Source organism: Ciconia boyciana, chromosome 7 (assembly GCF_034638445.1).
Source record: "Ciconia boyciana chromosome 7, ASM3463844v1, whole genome shotgun sequence".
NCBI classification, from domain to species: Eukaryota; Metazoa; Chordata; class Aves; order Ciconiiformes; family Ciconiidae; genus Ciconia; species Ciconia boyciana.
In genome coordinates, this window is record NC_132940.1 from 18,973,598 (window position 1) to 19,000,820 (window position 27,223).

The following is a 27,223-nucleotide window of genomic DNA, read 5'->3' on the forward strand; positions in this document are numbered from 1 at the left end:
AAGATGCCCAGCCAGTACAAAAAAACAAGACACTCAATCTGGTAACTTAAGAACAGTCACACATTGTCTGGCAACTCCACAGGCTTCCATAACTCGCCCCAGCATGCCACAACCCTGTCCACACAGGACAGCCAAGTACTTAAGCCTCCATGTTCCTGCAGCTCTTTGTCTAGTTTGGATTTTTAGTGGTACGATCTAGTTTGAATTGCACTGCCGTTAGTTACTACTAAAGATGAGAACTACAATCCAATACTGAATTTTCCTAAGTGCAGACATACATGGTAATGACTAGCAGCATTCCAGTAAGAGACATGCAAGTTTGAAAAATACAGACTTCATGCTCTGTGATAATACACACTATTTATCTCAAACTGTTCCCTTATGTACTTTTACATGCATAGGTAAATTCTTTTCCTTTATGTTAATCTCACATGCCACACCTTTTTTCTCTCTAAAGAAACTAAATGTTTGAGAAAACACTTTTCACTGCTTTCATTACCATTACCTGTGTTTTTCAGTCAAATGTATTCTTAAGCTTCAAGTATGGTACCAACGATTGCTTTTATCTAGACACAATACAATGAATAGCTTATTTTATTAACCACTAGCACTACAAAACAATAAAGTTTTTCCTCATTACAGTCTTTAAATAAAAGCCCTGATCCCATCCTTGTTGTGAGACAATATTTTTATCAGGCTGCCAAAAAACTAAGGGTTGTCAGCAGTGTTACAAAGTGTAGTTGGTGGCCAGTAACTAGCACTGTATCCTGGGGTCAATGCTGGGTCCAACACTGTTCAACATCTTCATTAATGACCTGTATGATGGAGCAGAAGGTACCCTCAGCAAGTTTGCTGACGATACAAGACTGAGCCGACTGGCTGACACATCAGTGGGTTGTGCTGCCATGGGCTGGAGAAATGGGCTGACAGAAACCTCATGAAGTTCAACAAAGGAAAGTATGAAGTCCTGTACCATGAATAACCCCATGCACCAGTACATGCTGGAAAGCAGCTCTGCAGAGAAGCACCAGGGGGTCCTGCTGGACAGCACACTGAACATGAGCGAGCGATTTGCCCTTGTGGCAAATGCGGCCAACAGTATCCTGGTCTGCATTAGAAGTGTTGCCAGCACACTGAGAGAGGTGATCCTTCCCCTCTACTCAGCACTGGTAAGGCTACATCTGGAGTAATGTGTCTAGTTCTGGACTGCCCAGTCCAAGAGAATTATGGAGCTATTGGAGAGAGTCCAGTAAAGGGCCACTAAGACTTAATTAAGAGACTGGAGCATCTCATATGAGGCAAGGTTGATAGAGGTAGGACTGCTCAGCCTGGAGAAGAGAAGGTTCGGTAGGATCTCATCAACATGTATACACATCTGAAGAGAGGGTACAAAAAGACAGAGTCACACTCTCTCCAGTGGTGTTTAGTGATAGGACAAGAAGCAATGGATACAAACTAAAATACGTGAGTTTCCATCTGAAAACAAGGAAAACTTTTTTACTGTGAGAGTGACTGGCACAGGTTTCTCAGAGAGGTTGTGGAGCCTCCATCCCTGGAGACATTCAAAAGCTGTCCAGACATGGTCCTGGGCAAGCTGCTCTAGGTGACTCTGCTTAAGGCAGAGTACTGGACAAGATCTCCACAGGTCCCTTTCAATCTCAACTATTCTGTGATTCTGTTTTAGCACACTTTGCCATGCAGTATACCAATTCTCACTTACTTTACTCCTCTTTAGAGTGCTTCATATGCTCAGACCAGCCACTTTTTTTCTTTCATTTCAAAATATCAAGATATAGGCACAAGAGTATTTTAATTAAAAAAAAGTTTCCAACCACTAACTTCAGATTTATCGTTCTGACAGCTTAAGAAAATTACACAAAAATAATTATGTATACAGCAAAAGTGCATTCTCTCTACTCCAAGTTATGTAGAACATACTCACAGCAAAGCTATAATTTGACGCCCCTCTCCCTTCTATCTCTCTTCCAGTGTTCCTGTTTTCCAGAGTTCTCTCACTAAATAATATATTGTCACTACGTAAAGCAATATTATCACACTCAAATTTATAAACATGCATTTCCCAAGTCCCACCGCATTTTCCATTAGTATTTCTACAATTTCAGGACTTTCCACAGGATGAATCCCTCTTGTATGTCACAATTTACTTAGATGCCTTCTTGATAATGTCACACCTCAGAGGGGCCTAAGGATGCTGGATTCTCATTGTTGGCTTTTAAGGCAATACAATAAAAATATTTCCTCCTCATAGAAGCCACTCCCACCAGCAATGCTCTGTTATAACTCCAGTCACAGTGAGTGAGGCATTTCACAAAGACCACATGTTTAGGAAAGTACCTGCATTCTTCCAGGCTCTGGTCTTACCACTACAGTCCTTACATGGGGGATAGTACTAAAATCAAAGACCTGCTGTCATTGCAGAAGATTTTGGCTTGCAAAGAAGAGGAAGTAGCCTCAACATGGAGCCATATACTGTCAAATTACTGTGCTATACATTGGAATTATGCTTTTCTTTGCATGAAAGCCAATTTAAATAGCTCCTACCTTCCTCCACTCCCCCACATTCCTTCTTTCACACTTTATCAACAATTTCATTATCTTGTTTAAAAGGCTGGGACCCACACACTGCTCAATCGGCACAACCGAGGAACAACTATGAGTAAGGGCACACACTTTTACTATCTTTGTTGACAGAAAAATCTACTGGGGAATCTTTTCCTAAAATTTTTGTCAATAAATAAAAAAGTGAAAATGCAGAGAACATTTCAGAAGGCAAAAAAGAAGCTTTGGCAGTCCTCTGTAACTGAAAAATACAACATAACGAAGAACACTACCATGAAGCAAATTTTATGTTCTAAAATTACTTCAAGTACACTGCTCAACAGAAGTAAAGTGCTAGAAGTAAATGCCGAAGTAATTCAACTGGGGAGCATTAAATACATCTTTGGAGAAGATTATTAACACAAGAAATACTCCTAAATTACATCTTAGACATGATAGCTAGATTTTCCATAGAGACATACAAATGCAAATCCTTCCAGTAGGTTAAATAAAAAGTTTAATTTCTGAAACACATCACTAACTTTTAGAAATTTTAAAACAAATATACTCCCCCTTAACCTACAGTTTTACAGAATCAAAGCCACTTTATCTGCTCAGAAACAAGTCCTTTTGAAGCCAGGTACTGCCACCAAGCGGTGGTGAAATTCTGCATGCTAATCTAATTATTCCCCACATGTAGAGCACACAGAACTGAAAATCTTCCCCCAGCTGCCAAATATGAGCAATGGTGTACTAACACAAAGACATTTAAAATTAATCAAAGCAGAACCTCCAGAATTTTCATATCCAAATCTAAAACTGACTTTCAATTTAAAACAAATGTTTTTCCTACAATTTGGTCTTTTTGTTCACCTTTTGTGAGCAGTTGCGTAAGGAACCCTTTCTTCCAATACAAATCCAATACATATCAACAAACTGACTCTAATAATTAGCTGTTTTCCATAACTCTGTACAAATCCCCAATGATTACAACTACATGGCCACAGAAATTTTATTTTCACAGTAATCCCAAATTTCAGAGAAAGGTGAATTCAGTAACTGAAGCTGAAGATCTCTTAAGGTATAAGCATCCAGCTTGTTATTTGCATAAGCTATTCAATGTACTTTTGTTAGTTATGTAAAGATCGCAACCAGAATGGGAAGGATTTTTAGAAGTCAGGTATATTTGACTATTTTTACAGGAATATTTCTCAAGTTCATAAAAATATATTGCTAGTTACCTGCATGAACTAGTCCTGAAGTGTCAGTCCTACAGATCATAGATGAGGAGAACCTGCATGAGAACAACATGATGCCACATAATGGCTTTACAGTGCAACTTTCTTAAAGACAACATTAAAAACAGTTTAACTCAATTTTATTGGGACAGATCTTTGAACATGACACACCTTTCAACTTTGGAAAAATTCTGACCTTATTTCTTATTATATTAAATAAAAGTTGCAATTCTTTTTACCCAGCATGACCTGAAACACATCTAGCAATTTGTCATGCTTTTTGCTTTTTTTGCTGATAACTATTTGCTGTACATATTTTAACAGTATCACAAATTTTAAGATTGTCTCTTCTGTTAATGTAGAGAGACTTCTTAATCCTAGTGCATGCTATCTTTCCCAATTATAAAAAGACTACCCGAAATGAACACTCTGCTTTTACTCATTTAATTTAGAACCTTAGTATAACAAATTACATTAGTGATAATCACTCATCCTTACCAGCAAACAAGCTCCCATCATCCTCTATATTCTTTCAGTGATCAAGGGTTAAACAGCTAATAAGATTGTAAGTAACAGTGCCACGTAAAGCCAAAAAAACATCTTGTACCTTTTTAGATTAAGAACAAAAAATTCTGTCAATTTGGAGAAAGTTATCATCCTTACTGATGAACATATGAAATAAGTTTTTAAGAGACCAGAAGCTATATAACTCTGTTCATGACCAAATGAACAGACAAAACTCATAATTCCAAGTGACAAGAAAAGATAAGGTCACTCCCCTAATAATTGGGTTTTGGTTGGTTGGTTTTGTTTTTTAAAAAAAGTCATCACCATAAGTGGTTTAACGGCAGAAAACTCAACTTCATATTACCAGCATAATATGAACAAGATGAAAGTTGTACGAGATTCCTGTCTGAGCCAAAGAAACACAAATCCCATACTCAAATTTATCCTGTGCAGAATTCTCTATATAACCTATCCTTCTTCAACATCTGTGGTGGTATTATTGATTTATTACATCCTCTACTTTTAGGTAAAGCAATACTAAATACATTCAAGACAGTGTCTGGAAGCATGTCTCTTTTTGCCTGATAAATGCTTAAAATCTGACCTCACTCTACACACTGTTACAGGGAAATTCAAGCATCTACCTTCTGTAACTTTTCCTGTTACACAGAAGTGTGACCCATTATACTGTTAACACACTGTGACCAAGATTATTTTTTCCTAACTTTCCCCCATATTTAAAACAAGATAGGTCCTCCTATGGAGCTCAGAAGATGCAGTCTGGAAGTCAGAAAACATAAGAACAAAGACTATGGTTACCCCCATACAGTAAATTCACTGTTTGTAAATAGTATCTTACACCTGTGTGTTTTTAACTGGCAATAGATTTATTTTTGTAATTATTATTTTCAAAAGTCAGGATATCACACCACTTATATTTGCATTAGGAAAGCAAATGATTTGCAATTAGAAACACAAAAACCCTAAACCCTTTACTCAAAGAAAACCTATACAGAAAGCACACTATCAGACTCATTAGGTCAAGAGCATTCTGGTCGAGAGTACAAGAAAAACGTTTGAGCAGATCATTAAATCACATTTTCAGCTATTGCTTTAAGTGACATAAGCTTACACAAAAGGACAAGTCTGCACTGAGTTGTGGGAGTTAAGTTCATTGTTTAGAAGTCTATAAGATACTGCAGTCACCAAACTCAGGAGTGGAGACAGAAGCCAGAGGCAGTTGGGAAATGCAGGTTGTTCTTTAAAATGAAGTCTTTCACTTGTCCTTGCTGCCCTTCTCTGAACCTTCTTCAGCTCTGCTATGTTGTTTTTTAGTCACGGGAGTAGACTAGTACTCAAGAGGTAATACACATTGCAATGCAATGCATCTATGGTACACCACAAATTTGTATAACCGATCTGTTTTCTGTTTTGTTCTAGTTTTTGTTTTGTTCCCTAATAATGCGTAATATTTTCATTGATTTACTGACTATTCAGTTGTCATTTTCACAGAGCTGTCAGAACCTCAAGATCTCCTCCAAGCAATAACAATACTGATCAAATGTCATTACACTGTTTCCATGTATTCTTTTACACATTTTTCTGTCCTCTTGTTATGTATGCAAGAGTACAGGCTTTCTCCTCAGAGAACAGTTTTTTTCGACTATACACAGCTAACCAACATTAAGATGAAAGGTCTTTGGAGTTTTATTCAGATTTCATGCTTAAAGAACACACTCAGTTATTTATATATTACAGACTTCTCAACTAATTTTCTGTATTTAAACCAGTAATGAGATCACACATAAATTAAGAAGAGACAGAACATAAACTGCAAGCATTAAGTACTGAAAGTATTAGAAGGCACAGGGAACAATCTAAATCTTACTGTGAATTCAAGTCCCCTCCCTAGCCATGATTCTTGTTTTACACTCATCCACAGATAAAGAAAAGTATTTCCTTTTGCAGAGTTGTATTTATTCCTTTTCTCAAAGCAGCACATTGTAGAAACTTGCAAAGTCAGGCTAAGAGGGTAAACGTTCCTCTACACGTAAGTATACGCATACTACAGCAGTACAGCTTACTTTTAATTGCTCGTAGTTCAGAAGACAATTCATAATCTAAGTCCTGAATCAGCTATACATTATACAAAGGAACAACATTGAACAGAAGAGTTATTTTAAATTCCCCACAAAGCGTTCTGCTATAACCAGTATTTTAAAGTTGACAGCAGTAGCTCTAAAAAAGTCTTAGCAGAGCAGAAGATACAAACAGAGCAGTTCATGTCTATTTTAAAATGTACATACTACATTTTTTAAAGCTACATTAAGTCTACATATTAATCACAGATTAGAAATTAAGAACAAGCTCATTTGAGCAAACAGGATCTCCCTCTCACCTCTTCAAAATATCAAGTCACCGCAAGCAGCTGTATTCTGAGATGGCATATTAGTCAAACAGCAAGCAGGAAACTTGAGAAGCCAGCTTTTGTTTGTTATGGAAGCCTACGTACAGGAGTCCATCATGCCCTGCCTCCACAGCAGAGAATTTACCGAACTGTGGGGCCTTACCTAAAGATACTCTTGAAAAAAATCAAGCTAAAACACATTAAACCTAATTGCTCTTTGTTAAATGTTTCACACAATTTAATGGAGAAGAGATTAATTTTATGGTTCAAAGTCTTCCTGAAGTAGAGTATCAAATAACTTGAAAAGAAACAAAATCTGGGCTTAGCTAAATTATTTTTCTCCAAATAATGGGGGCAAGGGGGAAGGAGAGGAGAAATGCCAAAGTTACAGAAAATTTTTCCTAGACAGACATTTTGCAATTGCAAATGGACACCTAAGTTCTACAGCTCATGAGTACCAGCAGTAAATCTTCATATACTTTGTCTTTCAAATAGCTCCCAAAAGGGTTCCTGAGGACAGGAAAGGGAAAAAAACCCAACCCAACAGAATTTCATTATTAAAAATTTGAAATGCTATCAATTTCCCACACAGTTATTTATTAATAGAATAAGTGCAAGTTTAATACACTGCTTTGACAATGCAAAGTACACTTTCAGTACTTTGAAACCAGGTGGGTAATATGCAGAGGATGAAATTCATTTGAAGTACTCATAATTTTGGCTCTCAACAGCTAGCAGAATGCCTTGATAGCTTTTAGACTATAATAGTTTATGGAAGAAAAGCATAATTATCATCATAATCTTAAATATTAGGGGTCTCTGTGCTTTGTTCCTATTTTGGTATCATAGAAGTAATACTATATCCATAAATTACAGTAATCAAGATACAAGTTTCAATACAATTTTCACTGACCACTTTTTCCGAGTGTTTAGCAGTATATGAGAATGGATCCAAGGAATTTGAAAAGAAAAACAAACAAACAAAACACCCCACAAAACTTCTTCTCACCTTTGTTTGTTTGATTTGCATTAAGCTGTGAGATCCACTTCCACATTAAAACAAACCTGCAAAATAAAACAAGAACTTACTGTACAGCTGTCATTGTTTTCTGCTTGTGTTCTAGACTATCAGACAAGACAGGCAAAGCACAGAGATGAGATCACAGATACAAATATATTCTATCAGTTTTGTCTCAGGGTAGAAATATCAGAATTCCAGTGGTCTTCTCTCAAATACACATGTAATTTTCAAACAACATAGATGTTGGTACTTTAATTAAAAAATCCATCAAGAAATTGTATCAAATATAAACACACTATTAAACTAAGTGGGCAGAATGGGAAAAAAAAAGTTGCATGGCAAGAAAAGCTCTGCTGCATTTTCTGCTAGTGTCTTCAAAGTCAGCTATCTTAAGTTCCCTGAATGGAGTGAAGCACGGAAAGGAAATTGTTACAAATGAAAGCTTTTTTTTTTTTTTAATCTTTCTAGCAAAAACGATCAACATATCTGAGATTAAGTGTTACAGGGTTTTAAAACTGGGCCTCGCTAATTCCTTGCCTTTCCTAGGAAAGTGGTATTCATTATTTTAAGGCTAGCTGGCCCATTTTAAAATCATAACTTACTTTGCCTTCATGAAGGCTGACTAATGTCAGACTAAATGTTCTATTTTCAGTTTTGCTCATGGATCTTTAACAGAATTAGCTATACAAGGAAATTTTTCACTTCCTAGTTGGAGATATCAGACTATATAACATTTGGAAGAGACTCTTAAAGTCACTGAAGCTGAACAAAACCAAGAATGGATTTAGGTACAGCATCTCTACAGAACGAGGTCTACTTCTAATGAAGACACAAGAACTAGCATACAGAGACTGTTATTCATATCTAGACTAAACTAATGTATCCATCACCAGAATTAACTCAGAGATAACTATCCTCACATACTGCCTAAGATTCCTCCCCTCAATTCATTCACACACAGCTTTTTGATTCTGAGTTCCCCAGTCAGCCTATAACCGTCTCAAAGCCACCTCCCTAAATTACAAAGACAGAGTAAGGAAAGACAGACCTTTCAAAATAGTCTTGCTGGGCAATACAAAGCAACAGAAGACAAGTCTCCAAGCTCCTTTTCCTAGCCCCAGGATCATTTCCTAATTATCTCATTAACTGTAGCCTTTATGCATTAATGTTATTCAAAAGATATGCTCATTTCTCAAGTTGTATTACAGAAAAAATTAAATTCTTTAGTCAGGTTTTAGAATAATATTCATGTGCCTAGAGAAGCAAAAGTGGTATTTTCGAGCAGCAGTGGAGCCCTACTGTATGTTACAGAAGGTAAATGTAAAGGTACAATTAAAAAAGCCCACAAAATATACCCTGCATGTATGAAGAACCAAAACACCTTTCAAAAAACGGTAAAGAAGGTCTATGCAGGCTTTACATTATCAAACACTAAGATCAGCAGTAAACCAGACATCTCAGTAAACCTGTGCACTTTGGCTGGGCAGAGTCAATCGCAGTCTAACACTTCTCTCACTGCAAGTAAGAACTACATCAATGACTCTGCCCCCGTGCAAAATGATTTTGCAACACCACTGTAACAATTCTCACATCTTCTGAACATTGCAATTAGCTAAATATTAGCAATAACTGTTCTCAACATAGATTTCATGGTTTATGATTTAAGTGCGGACAGAATCTTTGCATCAAAGGATTGCGCTCAGACAACTCTAGATCACTGTGGTAATACAGCAGGCTGTCATACAACCTGTAACACTGTAATAGCCTTTTCATGGAAACACATTACTTCAGACCAATCAATTTACTCTGTTGACATAAAATGGGAAGTCTTACCCTACACTGCCTATCTGGAGGGCATGTACTCTTGTAGTCATTGAATATGCTCCTTGGAGAAAACTTAAGTGTGAGTACTCTTGAATTTAAGTATTGTCTGGTTCACAGGGAGCTCACAGACCCCTTTTGGGATAAAGTTGGGGTTACTCAACATCTGGCACAGAGGGAAAGTGAAGGGAATAGAGAAGATGGGCCATCACAATTTGGATATTGTCCAGCTGAAGGAAAGGTGACAGAAGTTTCACAAAGAGATCATCAGCAAGCAAACTGCTGAAGGACCAAAGGGCTGGCTACTGCAGCCCTGTGTTACAAACTTCAAAGGGCCCTGCAGAATTAACTTGCCTTTTTGGGATTTCAAACCCACTGGTGTTCAAAGCTCCACCTGATGGGAGACAGTATGTGCAGTGGCATGCAAATATCTTGATGAAGGCAATGCAATTTGCATTGAGACACCAGATGTTAGCCCAGACTACTGATAGGATTGGGACTCTCACTGCTTAAAGTGACCCAAACTACAGTACTTAACCAACACTCATCTGAAAGGTCTTTCTGCTGTCAAGGAAGATTCCTCTCACTCCAGCCCAAACAATCAAACTCTAACACCTACACCTACATTTGAAAGGTGTTGACATTTGGAATAACTGAGCACCTGAAATTCTTTACCAGCAGATCCAAGAGAGGTAGTTCTCCAAGACTCCTTAGGGAAAGGCAAAGATTTCAAAATCACAAATGCTTTGGCTCAGATTTTCCTGTCTTAATTCTCATTATCAGGAAAGGAAGTGAGAATGAAAGCCACTCTCCCTCACCAGGTAATAAAGACAGCATCAAAAGGGACTCAGAAGCAGGTAAGAAATGTAGTTACAGAGCATTCACCTTGAGGCCTTGCCAATTCAAAGAGTGAAAAGGGGCCCACAGCAGGTACAAGGACCCCTGTAAAATGGTTAGGCTTCTGATCACGGATAAGCAGCTGCCTGTTCTGATAAGGGCAGAGAACAGGAAGTGGGAGAAAACTGCAACGGTGGAGATGCAAGATATCTCACATGTACCTCCAGTGATACTAAAGAAACACAAATGGACTGAAAGTGCTTAAAAGCACAAGCATTTCTCACTAATTGGTAAATGTGAACCAAGGCTGGTTCAGTGCTAGCAATGATCACCTTGCCCAGTGAAAAAACAAAAAGCAGCATACCAGTGATATTTCATTTCATGCAACACATGAAAAAGGCCAAAGTAGGCACAGAAGTTCCCCAGCCTGTGTGTAATGACAAAGTCACATCTGTGGGTACTGCTCGGAGACAGAAGTACAACCCCTCAAGTGTATCTGAGCTACAGAGACACACACAGAGATTCTCAAAAAGCATTTGTTTAAGGAATAATTTAAAAGGCTGTAGATACAGGCTGTAAAAGAACTGTTACAGATAATCACACCAGACTAGTTAAAATTTTTAATCTTTCTGGTTAGCTAGAGAACAGTTACAAAAGTTCCCCCGGGGAACTACAGGCCTGTCAGCCTGACCTCGGTACCAGGGAAGCTGATGGAGCAGATCATCCTGAGTGCCATCACACAGCAGGACAACCAAGGGATCAAGCCCAGCCAACATGGGTTTAGGAAAGGCAGGTCCTGCTTGACTAACCTGATCTCCTTCTACGACAACGTGACCCACCTAATGGATGAGGGGAAGGCTGTGGATATTGCCTATCTAGACTTCAGTAAAGCCTTTGACACGGTTTCCCACAGCGTTATCCTGGAGAAACTGGCTGCTCATGGCTTGGACAGATGTACTCTTCGCTGGGTAAAGAACTGGCTGGATGGCCGGGCCCAAAGAGTGGTCATGAATGGAGTTTACTCCAGTTGGCAGCTGGTCGCAAGTGGTGTTCCCCAGGGCTCTGTATCAGGGCCAGTCCTGTTTAATATCTTTATCAATGATCTGGATGAAGGGATCGAGTGCACCCTCAGTAAGTTTGCAGATGACACCAAGTTGTGCGGGAGTGCTGATCTGCTTGAGGGGACGAAGGCTCTACAGAGGGATCTGGACAGGCTGGATCAATGGGCCGAGGTCAACTGTATGGGGTTCAACAAGGCTAAGTGCAAGGTCCTGCACTTGGACCACAGCAACCCCATGCAATGCTACAGGCTTGGGGAAGAGTGGCTGGAAAGCTGCCAGGCAGAAAAGGACCTGGGAGTGTTGGTTGACAGGCGCCTGAATGTGAGCCAGCAGTGTGCCCAGGTGGTCAAGAAAGCCAATGGCATCCTGGCTTCTATCAGAAACAGTATGGCCAGCAGGACTAGGGAAGTGATCGTGCCCCCTGTACTTGGCAGTGGTGAGGCCGCACCTTGAATACTGTGTTCAGTTTTGGGCCCCTCACTACAAGAGAGACATTGAGGTGCTGGAGCATGTCCAGAGAAGGGCAACGAAGCTGGTGAAGGGTGTAGAGCACAAGTCTGATGAGGAGCGGCTGAGGGAACTGGGGTTGTTTAGCCTGGAGAAAAGGAGGCTGAGGGGAGACCTTATCGCTCTCTACAACTACCTGAAAGGAGGCTGTAGCGAGGTGGGGGTCAGTCTCTTCTCCCAGGTAACAAGTGATAGGACGAGAGGAAACGGCCTCAAGCTGTGCCAGGGGAGGTTTAGACTGGATATTAGGAAATTTTACTTCACTGAAAGGGTTATCAAGCATTGGAACAGGCTGCCCAGGGAAGTGGTTGAGTCACCATCCCCGGAATTATTTAAAAGACATTTGGATGAGGTGCTTAGGGACATGGTGTAGTGGTGGCCTTGGTAGTGTTAGGTTTACAGTTGGACTCTATGATCTTAAAGGTCTTTTCCAACCTATACGATTCTGTGATTCTGTGAAAAGCTTCCATAATACTGCTTTCCCAAGTAAACAAAAGTTACAGTTGCTACTTCAAAATTCAGGTTCATAAAGAACAACTGAGATTACTTTCACATCTGTAAAGATAGCAGAAAAGATTTTATCCATGAATCTTGCATCAAGCTCATAACCATTCACAATACAAGGTTTTAAGACAATTAATCTGAGTTCAAATGTTAAGTTACTGCACAAAACTTGCCTAACTACTCCTGTTGTCATTAGAGCTGGATCTTATGTCAAGACTAAATTTACTTTTATTCACTTTCTGTTTACATTATTAGGGCCCTGTTTGCTATAATGAAATATCTCCTATAACATGCCCCTCTCCGGAGAAAAAGTTTGAGAAACACTAGAATGCAAAGGTGTACAATGAGTAAATAAAATTTTCAGTAATCCTGACAAGAGTTTTGATCTATGTATCTATTATTTAGCCCTTATTTCCTAGCAAATCTGTGATAACTGACATTTCTACATCTATCTGGGAAAAGACATTTAACCACCTTTAACAACCACCTTCTCCTGGAATGGTTGCAGTCAGGAACGTAATTCATAAAGAATTTTTTGGTGGGCTTTTTTGGTGTGGTTTTTTTTTTTTTTTGGTTTGGTTTTTTTTTTTTAAGAGAGTTATAATGTAATACAAAACTAGCTTTTGCCCCCATAGCTGATTAAGCTTTTGGGGGAAGGAAAGAAGAAGAAACAAAGGCTAGAATAAACTATACGAACTACTGTTGTTGGTATAAGCTCTGGCTAAACAGTCCATTTCACCAGCTTACCAACAAAAGGCTTGCAACTGTAGTTTTGACTTCAAGTACTTTCTAGGACTTAAAAAATGTGATTAGTTGGTTGAGAGTGGCATTTACATTTATTAGGATACTGCTGTCCCAGCATTAAAATCTGCTAAATTCAAAAGCCAGGGGCAGGGAGAAATTTCCTTCTAGTATCTGATGCAGGTCTGGAAAATGTCCATAACGTTACAGAAATCTAATAATCCTAAGAATCAATACAGGGAAAAAACAGCCAGTAGAAAACAGAGACTACTCTAAGAAAAGGCTATTACAAGAAGCCCAGAAGAAGCTCCAGATAAAATTGTACACACAACTACCAAGGATAAAGTAATTTCAGAAGAGGACTGAAAAAGCAAAAACTTAGCTGACAATAGTCTCCTAAATCAGTTAATACAGCTGAAAAGCTCTTTAAATACAAGCCTATACTCCCATTTCCCCAACAAGTAGTCAACAATGACCTCGTCTGTACAAAACATAGTTTCCTGCTTTCTGTTTGCACAAGGAGCTTTGATGCTCTGATTCCTATTAAAAGGTATAAAAGTAACTTAATCTACATTCAGTACCCACAAGTATCTAGAACTAACACTCAGTGTAGATTAATTTAAATAATCACTTGAATTTAAACATGAGGTTTTCTAAAATCAGAAAATTAAGTCCCCTTGAGAGTTTGTAAAACTTCTCTTAATCTATGCTATTCCAACCTTAGTTTAACCAACTGAATTATAAATGCCACAATCAAATTCACCAAAATTAAATTTGCAAAGAAAAAATAACAATCACTTTTCTTATAATAGCTAATGCAAAGCGATATTTAAGTGCAGGCACCCTACTGAAGCCTGAATTATCCAGAAGTCAAATTAAGAAAAAACTTAACACTTCACAACATGAAGAGACAAAATTTAAGTCCTTTTACTGGAGATGCTTCTGACTTCAAAGAATCTGCACTGACTGAACAAGAACGAGCAAGCAAGGGACTGCAAGAGAGAAGACTGCCTCCTGCATTTTGAATCTCCTGCTAGATTTTGAGAGTTATCTGAAAAATAGTTCAAAGAAGTTACAGTTCTTCCTTTGTCTATTCATCACAGTAAAAGCCACATGCACAGTTCCCAAAGCTGTGGTAGGGCTTTCACGTGGAAGTGTTGAAATCTCTCATTTTGCTACTCAGAGAAAGTTTTGCTTTTTGACAACACCCCATATGGGACAGTGAAGCACTTCAAGGAAGTATGACAGCATAGGAAATGAACACAACTGATCATACCTCAGACTGTGGAGCTGTTTCAGTCCAAACAAGAAGATTACAAGTAGAGGAATGCAACATTAACAAGAGTATCACAGTAGGGAAAAAAGTAGTCAGAAAGAGTAGCTTGAATGGAAAAAAAAGAACTTGTGTTTTTACCATCAATTAAGTCAAACAACAGATTTAATTATTATTTCAAAGAATCTTTATTATGTAAATAAAAAATGGAAAAGCCATCAGCAGGAAAAATATTCTAGGTAGACTGGGGTTTGGACTAACGAAACATATGTTGGTCAAAAAGGTTACTCTTCCTCTCCATCACTAAACAGATGAAGAAGTAAGCATTTAAAGATGTACACAATAGGCACACAATAAAGATGGAAAGATGTCTACAGAGAAGCAAGGGGAAACGAGCATAATCTAAGAACTGTTTACTTTGAGCGTACATTATCCAGTAACCAAATATAACAATCAACATGCAAATGAAAGCATCATAAAAGCACTAAAATGAAGCATAAGTTTAAAGATGGAGTTCTGAAAACATTTAGAACTTCAAGGCCTTAAGAGACGATATTAATATATTGTTTCTGAAGGTTACTTATCAATGCAATTCCCCCTCAGCTAAGATTAGTTGTAACACTCTAAGTATCACTGATATTTAATAAATAAGTTTACAGTCCATCAATATCCAACTAAATCAAATGGCATTCTTCACAACAAGAATTACCTTAACATAAGCAATAAGCTGCAGAGAAATAATTCACCTTCCTTCTTTATGATTTCTGTACCAGTTTAAGCTACAGATCGACATACCACTTGCATAAAAAACACCTGGACGTTTCCAGTCACACTTCAGCCTATTTATCTTGACCGCATGGACTAGCTCTTCATTTGCTGCATTTATATACTGTAAATACAACAGCTTCTCCCAAAAAGGAAAAGCTTAAAGCACAGAATGACATCATCTCTCCATTCCACTCCAAACTACTAATGGCACTGTACATAACCTTGGCATCATCCTTGACATTGAACGCTTCTTGCATTATGCTGTCAGCAAAATCTCGTCAATACATGACCTGTGCAGGAACTGCCTCTACCCTTCAGCTACAGAATGACTCCTTCCTCCAGTCTGAATTACTATATATTCCTTCATCTTATCATCACATAAGCTTTACATACAGCATCCCAAAATACAGTGACATACCCTCTGACTATAAGCACTGCATGAATGCACTGCAGAAAACAGACAGTTACATGAGATCTTGCCTACCTCATAGAAATTGATTATGGTTCCTTACAAATCTCTAGTCCAAGTTTGCACACCCAGTTTCTCAGCTGAAACTAAGTAATCAGAAATCCAAAACAGAAAGCTTCCTCACTGAAGTGCTTTTCTAAGGAACCAACAGCCTTAGTTCAAAAACATGCGTTTTGTGTCTTAAAAAAAAAATAATTTTAGAAACATCTGAGGCAGCACCTTTCATGTCCTCATTTTAAGAAAACAGCCTGTTACATTTCAAGGTTCGTTTTTAAAATACCAAACTGTACAGTGGTGTTAGACATTTGTAGTGTCATCCTCTTCTTTCTACAAAACCCACAGAATTTTAATAAAAACATGAAGGAGGCAAAGCTAAGCATAAGAATAAAAAAGTTCAGGTTAAGATTGTGTACATCAAATTAGTGCATCCCCTTTTTTCCCCATTTTAAAATGCAAATTGGAAGTTGCATTTTATGTATTTGGCACATATGCCTGTAAATGAGGCAGGATTCCACTGAAATCACTTAGAAGACCGTTTTGTACAAGATACTGAAGGAAGGTGTGAAAGAAGATTGTACAATAAAAATAATACATATGTACGATCAAAGTAAACAAAGCACGTGTGCTACTTGAGAAATACCATGTTTAAGTACAGATACTTCCATTCCAAGTCATAGGCAACCATGTATTTTAGATGCATACTTTAGGTAAAGGCCTTCTTAATTTTTACCAATGACCACTGAATAATCTTTCATAAGTCCCCTGAACAGAGAATAGTTTATCAGCTCTATCTCTATTGAATGAATCCAGTGCCTTTTCAGTTGGGAAGTCTGACAGAGAACTTCACCAAAACCAAAAGAACTACAGAAAAATGGGATCTGCTATAGGTATACAGGACACATCACACATATGGGACTTTGACGAAGAGCAGACACAGTTTATTGTCAGTCCATACCTGCCATCAAGTCTGCCACCTGTGGAATCCTGACACACACAGAAATGCATCAATTAATCTTCACACATTCACTGCACTTCACATATCCCTTTCCTGACATAAGGCATTACACACCTCTGAAATTCTTCAACATAACTGCACTCTGCCCTATTAATAAAAAAAACCTGCAAAAAGTTTACTCTACAAAACATACACTTACATCCTTACGAAATAAAATACAATGCAGATCCCTGAGTAGATTTCATTCCAGAATCTGATCCTTATTTATAAATCTTCAAAGAGGATTTAGGTTGGCCATATTTTTATTTTTAACTCAAAATACAAAAATATCTTAAACAAAAGCTTTGCTGCATAAAAAACCCCAAACATTAAGGGCTTAATTTCTGAAAGCCAGAACTATGTTACCAGATACCACATACTTTGTGAAATAGTATCAGTTTTTTTAAAAAAATTGTTACCATAAGAGATCAATGCTCTGTACTGGTTTTTTTTCTGCAAGTTGTTTTATAAGGACATTATGTTTATTAATACAATTTAAAACCATTAAGCATTTTTTTGGGGTAGAAAAAGCAGTACTTAGATTTTAAAAAAATATTTACTAGAAATGAGTTTTTCCAATAAATAGATTGGTATTCTAAAACAAGAAGCCTGATGATACCCTTTAATATCTAAATGGATTTAAATCTCTGTTCCCATTAAGGACACTTTTACCTAAAAGCAGTATCTCACACTACATTTCTAATAGCAGTTAAAGCAGCACATTAATAGTCAAGCCATGTTGTTACTGTAGCAACAATGATTTCTGGTAGCCATTTTCTTTTCAGCTTTAACACTGTTCCAAAGCCAACAGTCCCTATTGCAATCTCTGTTTAAACCTAAAGGCGGCAAACTGCTCAGCAGTTTTCTCTCTGGCTACATACTTCAGACACCTTCCTCCAGACTGTCTTCTTCAGTGTAATGTACTTACCTAACAGGATTCTCTAATGCTGGACTTGACAATTTCAGTTTACACTAATGAAAATATAACAGTACAGCAGTCCACTTTTTAAAAAAAACAGCTACATTTAGGAGACTAAACAGTTTGCAGGACACTGGAAGAGAAGAACAGCGATGTGATTCATTATTTTAACCTGCAGGCTCTTAGAATACAGCCCAAGACAAGATTACAGGTAGCAGGCTTATAGCCTTGGTCATTACAGACAGCAGCCACAGAGAACTCCTTCTCAGATCACAGATTACAAAATCAAAGCAGGTGCTGTAGCCAAAAGCAATTTCTTAGTAGACTGACATCTCTCTGAATTTTCTGTATTCAAAAAACCATTTCAAGACAAAACTAGCATACACATTCATTTCCAACTCCTCCTCTACTTTTCTGCAGTCTTAAAAATGATGACACCTGAAACACTTTCCTGACTTTAAGACTTCAACGCAGTTTTTAAAAAAGATTGAACCTAAAATCCTACAGCTCAAAACCAGTGATAAATGACACTATTTTAACTTCTTTATTAAAAAAAAAATCTCCCTTTCTTGTATCATGACAGTTTGAAAGAAAGCAGTGGTAGGAGTGCACTAAAACTGAAATACATAACCATTCGTAAGAGCAATGGGAGGAAATAGCGAACTGGTATTAGTGCATAAGTACCCCCTGCAAAACCGGATCCTAAGTCCAAATTCAGCTCCTCACAAGTTTGTTCCAGTTGAACGAGTAGCTATGCTGGGATCACGAGCTCTAATGCCTGCTGTTGTCTGTCTAGACAGCATTTCTGACACTTCCCCTAGACCATGGCAGGAAAGGGAATCTCCTGCTCATAGCCTCAGAGGAAGTGTATTTTCTATGCATCTGAAAATGTAAAACGTAACAAAAATTTCCTAGAGAGTTCATGCACACTTAGATTTCCATAAGTATTTGTAAACCTCTGCTTATAAACTAGTAAAAGATATCTCATATGTAAGGGCTTAAGATTAAAATGAAGGCAGGTTTATGCTGAACTCTGAATTGGTGTGGCAGAGACATTTTATTCTGATATCCCTATGACAGTAACCTCCAGCAGAGGACAGAGTAGAAACTCTGGAGTATTAGTGTCTTTAAACACCACTGCTAACTCCCAAAGAGCCTGCTTGCTTATCAGAGGACTAAGCTGCCACTACAATGAATGTTCCAGTATGAAGAAAATAACCATATAAAATGATCACCTAAAAATATAAATTCCAGTACCGGCATTCCTCCTGCAATAGTTTTGTCCAAATAAAATATACGTATGTTTTATACAATAGGATTCAACTACTGCTTATCAGATTTGAAGTGAAGCTACAAAATACTTTGCTTTCTAATTGGGTTCATATACATGCAATTACTTATAATCTATGAAAGATCACTTTGGTGAGTTGCATATACTTAACCAGTAACGTAAAGCCTTTCCTTCATTTTGCAGAAGCCTGCTTGTTGATGACAGAGGATTGGTTTTGGTGAAGGAGTAAAGTTAGAATATGCTGTCAACACTATCACCTTAATACCTATTGAAAATGTTTTTTAAAATAAGTAAAAATCCATTCCTCACTGAGCTATTCAGTGTTCACTCTTGGTTTGGTGGCACTTTAAGCTTCCAACATTGTCCACCACCTACATAAATAGGAAAAAAATATTTCCTACTTTAGATAAGCTGCAGCAATGCGACATAATTAAACCAATTGTGTTTTATTTTTACATCTTTATGCTAGACAGCTGCATTAGGTCTTTTTTTTTTTTCCTAAAGAGGAACAACCCAGGTTATACTACCACACCTGGCAATCAAATGGGAGCAAATGCCTCCCCACACCTCTTTGAAATGTAGGTCAAGGCCGCTAGCTACCATTTTGAACACTCCATCGTACCAGCCACACATCACCAGCACCACAACCACAGATCAGCTCTGACACAACATCCATGTCTCATTAGCAAACTCCTATTCACAGGCCGTGTTCAATCAGACAGTGTCCACAAGTTTTATTACTAACACACTTAATTCATCACTATACAGGACTGTTTCCTATAGTATAATTTCCAAGTGTCTTGTAAAGTTACTAAGCCTTTGCTCAAAAATTATTCTATGAAAAGCATTTTGCTACGAAGCAGATAGATATTCTCAAGATCTATCCCAAGGCCTCTCTACCCAAATTACATGGTACCTTGAAGTCTGCTTTCTACGCTGTTTAATAAACTTCCATGGAGTCTCCATGTCAGACTGCAAGAAGGTATACCAGGTCCTAGGCAGTCTTCACTTCAAGGTTAGAGCTTCATCAATCCTTCTCTCTTCAAACTTGAACACTTTAAATGCTTGTGGACTTTTTTCCACTGTTCACTTCCTTTTGCCTAGCCATCAATTGGGCAAAAGCTTTCTATCTTTGATTCTTTTACTATTTGAATTAATCCTTCCAAACACAGGACAGTCAATGAACAAACTCAGTCCTTCCAACTTGTATTTTTTTAGTAGTAAGATATCTGTGATTTCAGGTGTAAGCATGCAGTGTTTCATGCAGAGACTTGCCTCCATTCATTTGCATACACATAGTAAAGTATACTGTATTTTGCTGCCTTGTCACATCTGCAAACATGTATCTTCTGGCCTAGTTTCCACTAGCTAGCTATAATGATACACAACCAATGAACTGACACAGGGCATACAGGTTCTAACAAACATATTTAAGGGTCACAACATACCTGCCACATGACAAAACAGAAAACCCATTACATCGCATGTGTTTGGGTTTACTTCATCACCACCATTTTGGTCACGTGACACACAGTGCTACTCATATGAAATACTGATCTCATGATAAAAGTGCCTATGTCTCCATCATGTGATGAATTACAAGGTGAATACCCTTGTTCTCGCTACAGGAAAGCATCCTTCTGGTACTTGTGGGTACAAACCCCAAAGAAATTGTAAGATTTTCATAAAAGACAACAGCAAAAAGCATGCCACGCTGGTTATCCTCACCTGTGCATATCCAGCCCATTGGCTGTCCTTAGGCACCTAATCTGGTTGGGGCTAAAAAAAAAATATATATATACACACACTTGATTTGTCAATTTTCCTGACCAAAACAGATTTCCCAACCCAACTTTCAAAAGTAGCCCAAGAAACAGAAGAGACAAAACATACACTCTAAGCCTGTTTCATACACATTACACTGGATTACCGGGATAGTGCAAAAGAACCAGACCTGCATGGGCTAAGGTTGTATAAAATCAAGAGTATAAAATAAATATACACACAGTTGGCACAAGCCATTCACATAATGACTCTGTTTCAGAATACAGACAGACACAAATGACAGTTTTCTAACTGAGGCAAAGAAACCAGTATGTTTCCCATGCCTCGCTCGCACCTTAAAAAGCACATAATCCTGAGACAGAAATATTTTCTTCCAGCAAGTAAACAGCTTATGTTATTTGCACTAATAACAAAGCTTCTTAAAACAAATGAAAGTGAGCACCTCAGATAAAGGAAACTTTGCCATTGTGTTGGACACCCACAGTTAAAACAAAACAACCACCAGAATACCTCCTGCCAAGGCTTCATAAATTCACATAGGTATTAATCAATATGTCCCAAAAACTTAGTCACCTAAGTCAACAGAGGTTCTGTGCCTACTTTTAGGCCCATAATTATGGTTGACTATTTGCCCACTGACTGGCCCCAGAGCTACTATCTTAGCTCATTATTGGGAATTTTGTGAACATACAAGCTAGATTTTCAAGGTTAGCTCCAGTATTTCATGTTTGTTTTCAGCTGGAACACTGAAGAAACTATAACCAACACTAAATGCTTAGAGAATATCTATGAATGTGAAATCTTCTGATTTAAATGGATTAAAGGAGAGAGGAACTTTTCCTTAAGTTCATGGACAACATATAGAAGCATACTTAAATTAGAGCAATTCTAATAAAAGTGCTCAGAACTTACTGAATTCCTACTTAATCAACTTTAAACAGCTTCAGAGAAAATAAGAGCCATGAACTACTCTCCAGAACTCCATTAAAAGTACACAAATACATAAGGTACTACTACAAATTTGATTTAAGAAACAACTTGTCTTTATTCCCAGATTCTCAAAACTAAAGAAAGTTCAGAGAACAAATAAAACAGAAAACAAAGAAGTTACAGCACAGAACAGGCCAACTTCTCCAAAATTAGACATCCGAATACCCTAACCAAAGCTATTCCATAACTATTTAAGCCTATCAGAAAATTGCTGGGAATTTACAATATTTAGAGGAAAAGAATGTGATATTTGTGTCTTTAATTTTTTATGAGGTATAGGCAGTCATAAAACACTCAGATTTGCACTGAAGGGAAGACTAAAGAAAAGGCGAGGGGGTTTTAGGGTGGGTTTTTTATTGTTTTCTGGTTTTGGAGGTTTTCTTTGTCTGGTTGCCTTTTTTACACTAATAGTCTTGTCCTATTAAAAACAAAGTGTGAATTCTGAATAGAAAAGTAATGGTAACAAAAGGTAACACTTTAATATTTTTGTATTCTTTCAAATAAGCTGTTGATTAACATCATACAGATTTGGTTTTTATTTCTGAATGCTAAAATCTCCTTTAAGGTCAGCAAGAAATGCTAATGAATCTACAGCAGAAAGCATGAAGGAAAAGGACTCCTTCAAGCATGTAGAAAACAGTGCACTCTCTCCTGCTGAAAATGGCATTCCAGAAGATGACTTAAAAAACTGAAAGAAAAGTTAAGGTAAAACTGTTTGGTGGAATGCAAGTGAAGTCACAGAGACACTACTTTGAACCAAATCACCCTGGGTTCTAGTATTAATATTACTAAGTTGGAAGAAGACTTTGTTTTAAGATGATCATGGAAACCACAACACAAGGGATCAGTAATTAATCCTCCCTCCTTTATATTTACATCCTTTGAAAATAGTATGCATCAGCATGCTTCAGGACCAACTTACCAGATGGACCTAAAGCCAAGCTATTTTAAATATATTAAATAGAACTTCATTTAAAACAGCACCAAACATTCTGAACATCAAAATGATCACTTCAGAGAAGTCAAACAAACCCACTTTTCTCTAAATGGCTTAACAGACAAAAAAAACCCAACTCACCATTAATGCTCCAAATGCCATGAAGAAATTTTCTGCTGGGATACTGCAATACTTTTTATGCAAAAGTATAAACCCGTCTCTCTAATTCCTTAATGGACATTGCCAGACTTCTGAAGAAACTACAAAACCTGGATGTCTTCACAGTTTTACTAAATGTCAATACATTACCCTAAATATGGCCTTAATTTAGAACTTTGTATCTTGTTCCATAACACAATACTCTTACATTGGAAAACAATAAAAAAGATTGTAATTGTTTGTCTCTATATAAATGTTTATAAAGATCTATCTGGATAGACAGGCAAAGGAACACACATAAACCATGCGCACACACACACAAAACTCCTGCCATGATTACAAAAAACCCCCCCTCCCACTATAACATTGCAATTTGTTTGTTTGTTTTTGACATAAATCCTTGCTAGACTGCCTCCTGCACATCACCACCTCTGCTCGAACTTCACTGGACCAAAAAATGGAAGGCAAATTCCCAAATTGTTGGTTTTAGTATCTAAAACACATTTCTAAAAATAAATTATCACAGTACCTGTATGGTATTTTTAGAAACAGTGTGACACTTCAGTTATATAGAAACCTGAATGGTTTCTCCCAGGTATCATTTCTATTTTCGGTTCTATCCCTTGTGCAGAAATACGTTGTATGCCTGTAAATGCACATTACTGCTGGTAAAATTGTGAAAAGCAACAGCAGTCTTAGAATTGCAGTAGAGAGGTAGTCCAGGAAAAAATTGTTACCCAGGTCAAGCTGTTCCTCTTCTTCTCCAACCCTCACACAGGCCAGGAAAGGAACTGGACCTCTCTCATCCACCAGCACTTTCTGCCACATGTATAGCAGTGAGAATCACAGTGAACTTAGCCAGTAAGTCTCACCACCTAGAAAATCTGGGAACAGGGACTTGCCATTTACAGGAACATGGCACTGAATACTAGTGATGTACCTACCTTACTTCAAAACACTAACAAAAGGAAAGGTCTGTGAGAATCCGTGCTAAAGCAGCTAATGAGCAAGTCTACCACTTCTCATCATGTGCCATTATCGTCCAATACATTCAAGGCTTTATAAGGACACAGAGAAAGACAATCACTATCCCAAAGCACTTACAAGAAAACAAGTCAGATAAAACAAACCTTCAGATGTTTCCCCAAAGCAAGGATGTAGAAAGAATATACAACAGACAGTATCTACAGTCTTCTTTGGTTTATGTACCACACAAGCAACCTTTCCACCTCAATTTCACCAGCATTTCAGTTCAGTTTGCATACTAGACATGCAAACTCTACTCCCTCCCATTCTGTAATTGCTCCAAAGCCTCCAAATTTTTTCATCGCATCTTATCTAGGTTAATTCACCACCACGTGTCCCCTCAACTTATCTTCCCCCTTCTTCCCCAGAAGAAAACTGCCACAACATAATTTTTGTTGTTGTTGTTAGTAAGTACCTGAGTAGGGGGCACTAACTAGTATTTTGTTCTCAACTTCCCAGAAGAAGAAAAACTCTTTTTAAAGTAACCTCAGAGTTCTAACATTCATTATAATTTGTATACGATGCAGTTATTTTCATTACATGCCACAGGTTCTCAGTTTTTAAGTGCTGCTCAAGAACAGAAAAGATTAGGTGATTTCACCGATGTCAATATATATATTAAAAAAAAGGAAGCAGAAGAGGACAGAGTACCCACTTCACTGTGGGAGAGAGCTGGGAGAAGCCAGCTGCAGAGCTGTCACTTCCCACTCCCTGTGATAGCACATACAATCAAGACTTTCTCACGGAAGATACACTCATAACAACTCCAGTATTAAAACAACAAAAACCAGCACTTCTGTATGAAGAAAAAAGTTATTTATATTGGAACTTTTCAGGCAAAAGCTGTCCTCTGTTGGAAATATTGTTTCTAATATCAAGCCAACTTATAGTAAGAACAACAACAACAAAAGCTTTCGGAAAAAATACTCCCCTTCTGTGTCCTCCCCACCAATTACCACAGGGGAACACAGAATCTAGTGTCTTTGGTGAAGGCTCCTAAGAATATGCATAAGAATACATGGTTTCTGTGCAAACAAAATAATCAAGTACAATAAACACTTCAATAACCTACAATCACTGTTTTAGTGGTTGGGAGCCTCATTTTAGGATATAAATTCTATAAAGTTCCTACCTCTTCTGACTGAAAAAAGATAAATTTGGAAAATTAAGTTAATATTGGAGATAGTTTCTGAAACTCTACAGCCACAAAACTGTTGTATGTGCCTACATTTGAAGATGAAGAAAAATATTGGCAACAAATGTTATGAACATTAAAGGCTTTTTCAAAAAGTAGTTGTCAAGTATTATATCAAATAGATAGTGTTCCTAGGAGAGCTGAGTGGAATCAGAAGCAAACAGCAGAAATATTCAGAGGACAGCCACTCGAGAAGACAAAAACTGAAGTAAAAAAAAAAAGCAGCCTACCAACCAGAACACTCTATGAAGAGCAGCAAAACAAAACAAAAAACCAAACCAAAACAAATATCCCAAACCATAACCACCACCCATCACCCCACTGACTGCAGCCAGACAAGAAACAGATACCTACCACTTCCTACCAGCAGCAGGCAAGGAGCAGTTTCAGAGCTGCCATGCTTTAGAAGCAGACATAACTAGTAGTTTTCCAAAAGCAGTCCCCTGACCTCCTCTTGTATGCCTTTGCTGGAAAGAAATTTTGGATGGAAAACCCATCCCCATCCCCATCAAAGAACCAAACTGGGAAGGTAGATAGGATAAAGCGCAACTCATGCTATCAATGCACCAAATTAGTATTCTGTGAAGAGGCAAGCAGGAGGGATTCATTACTACTTTTCAACGTTACAATGATTACATTTGTTAAGGAATTCCTCATTTCTTTCACTCAAACTAAAAAAGGACGCATCAGGTAGATGTAGGTAAATTGTAGGTATGCCTGTAAATAAAGGTAAATTATACAAGACATATACCTTGCACCTTGTTTTGCCTGTGTTCTATCACTTTGTTGTGGGAAGTATTTTTACAAGGGAGTGCTAACAGTTGGCCCAGAAAACAGAAAAGTAGCAATGATCTTGATCCCTGTCTTCAGCTACAATTGGACAAATCAATAAGGCACCTGTAATTCCTTCCATCTTGTTTCCCAAGATGCATCCTTTCCCCCGCTTCAGCTGCTTTGTGAAGAATATAACATTACCAAGTACTCATTTAAGGCAAGCAAAAACTATAACGATGCAAAATAATGTCCCTTTATAAAAAAAAAATCTGATTGCAAATATCTCAGACTGCAACTTCTACCTTTTTTACTTTCACTCAGAAAAGAGTAAGACTGTACTCCAAACAGTCTCCAAAACTCCAAAGCTTTTGTAAGTACGGTAAGCACCTAACTTGCAACTTTAAGCATACGGAAAATAGTTACTACACGCTAACAATAGGCATGAAATATTCCAAAGCCCAGCAATCTGACCTTTATTCCGATTTGAGCACGAGCTTCACATCCTCTGGATTAACTTTCAAGAAATACTGAATTACTAAATACCCCATCATCCTTCAACTAGTCGATTATATGTACGATTAAGCACTCTGTATCAATCAATAAATGTCAACTAGAGATTTACCATTTCCAGTAGCTGGATTTAGTCACATCTGAAGCCAGCAATTCCCATACCAAGAGTATCACAATTACATCTACTGGAGTGAGAGTTCTCTGTATTACCAAGTTTGCTCAGAAATACTAAGTCAGTTAATTTAGTGCAACTAAAACCCAAAACTGCATACTCACTCTTAAGCCACTGTCTTCCCCCCCTTTAACCTCACTGGCAACTTAACGGCGTTGCTGCAACATTTTATCAACATAACAGCTGCTGTGTACCATTGAACAGTGACAGAAATGCAGCACAACTGGATACTCATTTTTGTTTGGATTATTTTACTTCCTTACTTTTAGATTTAAAAAAGCTTACTCTCCTTCAATGAAGCAACGCCACTTACGAGTAAATACCACAGAATTCAGGGTAGACTTTGTACCAAGATGAAATTCTCATGACATGACACTGCCTCGCACACTAGGTAACATGACTGATCCTGTGACTATCATGGTCTTTTGAATTTTTTGAAAAAGCACACATTAGAAGTTTATGCAAATTCATTACATGGTCTTTCTTGACAGACAGCTATGATTTGAGCATCAAATTACACCTTGCAGTATTACAGTATTACTGTAGAGATGCACTGTATTTGTGTCCATTTTTATGGAACCGGGGAAGTCAGAGTGACCATTTCACACCCTTGCTTATCAAAGAGAAGCCTTTCTACAGCTCTGTGAACAACATGGGCATGGCTTGTGTACCATCACTGCTTGTGTGAACGGTTCCTATCAACTGACCCAAGTTTTGATTTAAGGGACACAATGTATAAAGGCATGAAAGTGTATGTG

The 27,223-nt window shown here is 37.8% G+C and overlaps 1 protein-coding gene across 22 annotated transcripts in view; it reads right to left on the minus strand.

Annotated features, from left to right (window-relative positions):
- The window catches only part of ZNF644 (zinc finger protein 644), an 81,995-nt gene that overhangs the window by 23,310 nt on the left and 31,462 nt on the right, over nucleotides 1–27,223 (minus strand). For 8 of the 22 annotated variants that reach the window (XM_072866952.1, XM_072866950.1, XM_072866951.1 and 5 more), the window contains exon 2: nucleotides 7,721–7,776. The exons of 9 other annotated variants lie outside the window; for them this stretch is intronic. The gene's annotated coding sequence lies outside the window, so the exon portion shown is untranslated. Of the gene's footprint in view, nucleotides 1–3,800; nucleotides 3,854–7,720; nucleotides 7,777–27,223 lie in introns of all 22 variants that reach the window. 5 more of the 22 variants (XM_072866936.1, XM_072866935.1, XM_072866944.1 and 2 more) reach the window with 1 other exon arrangement.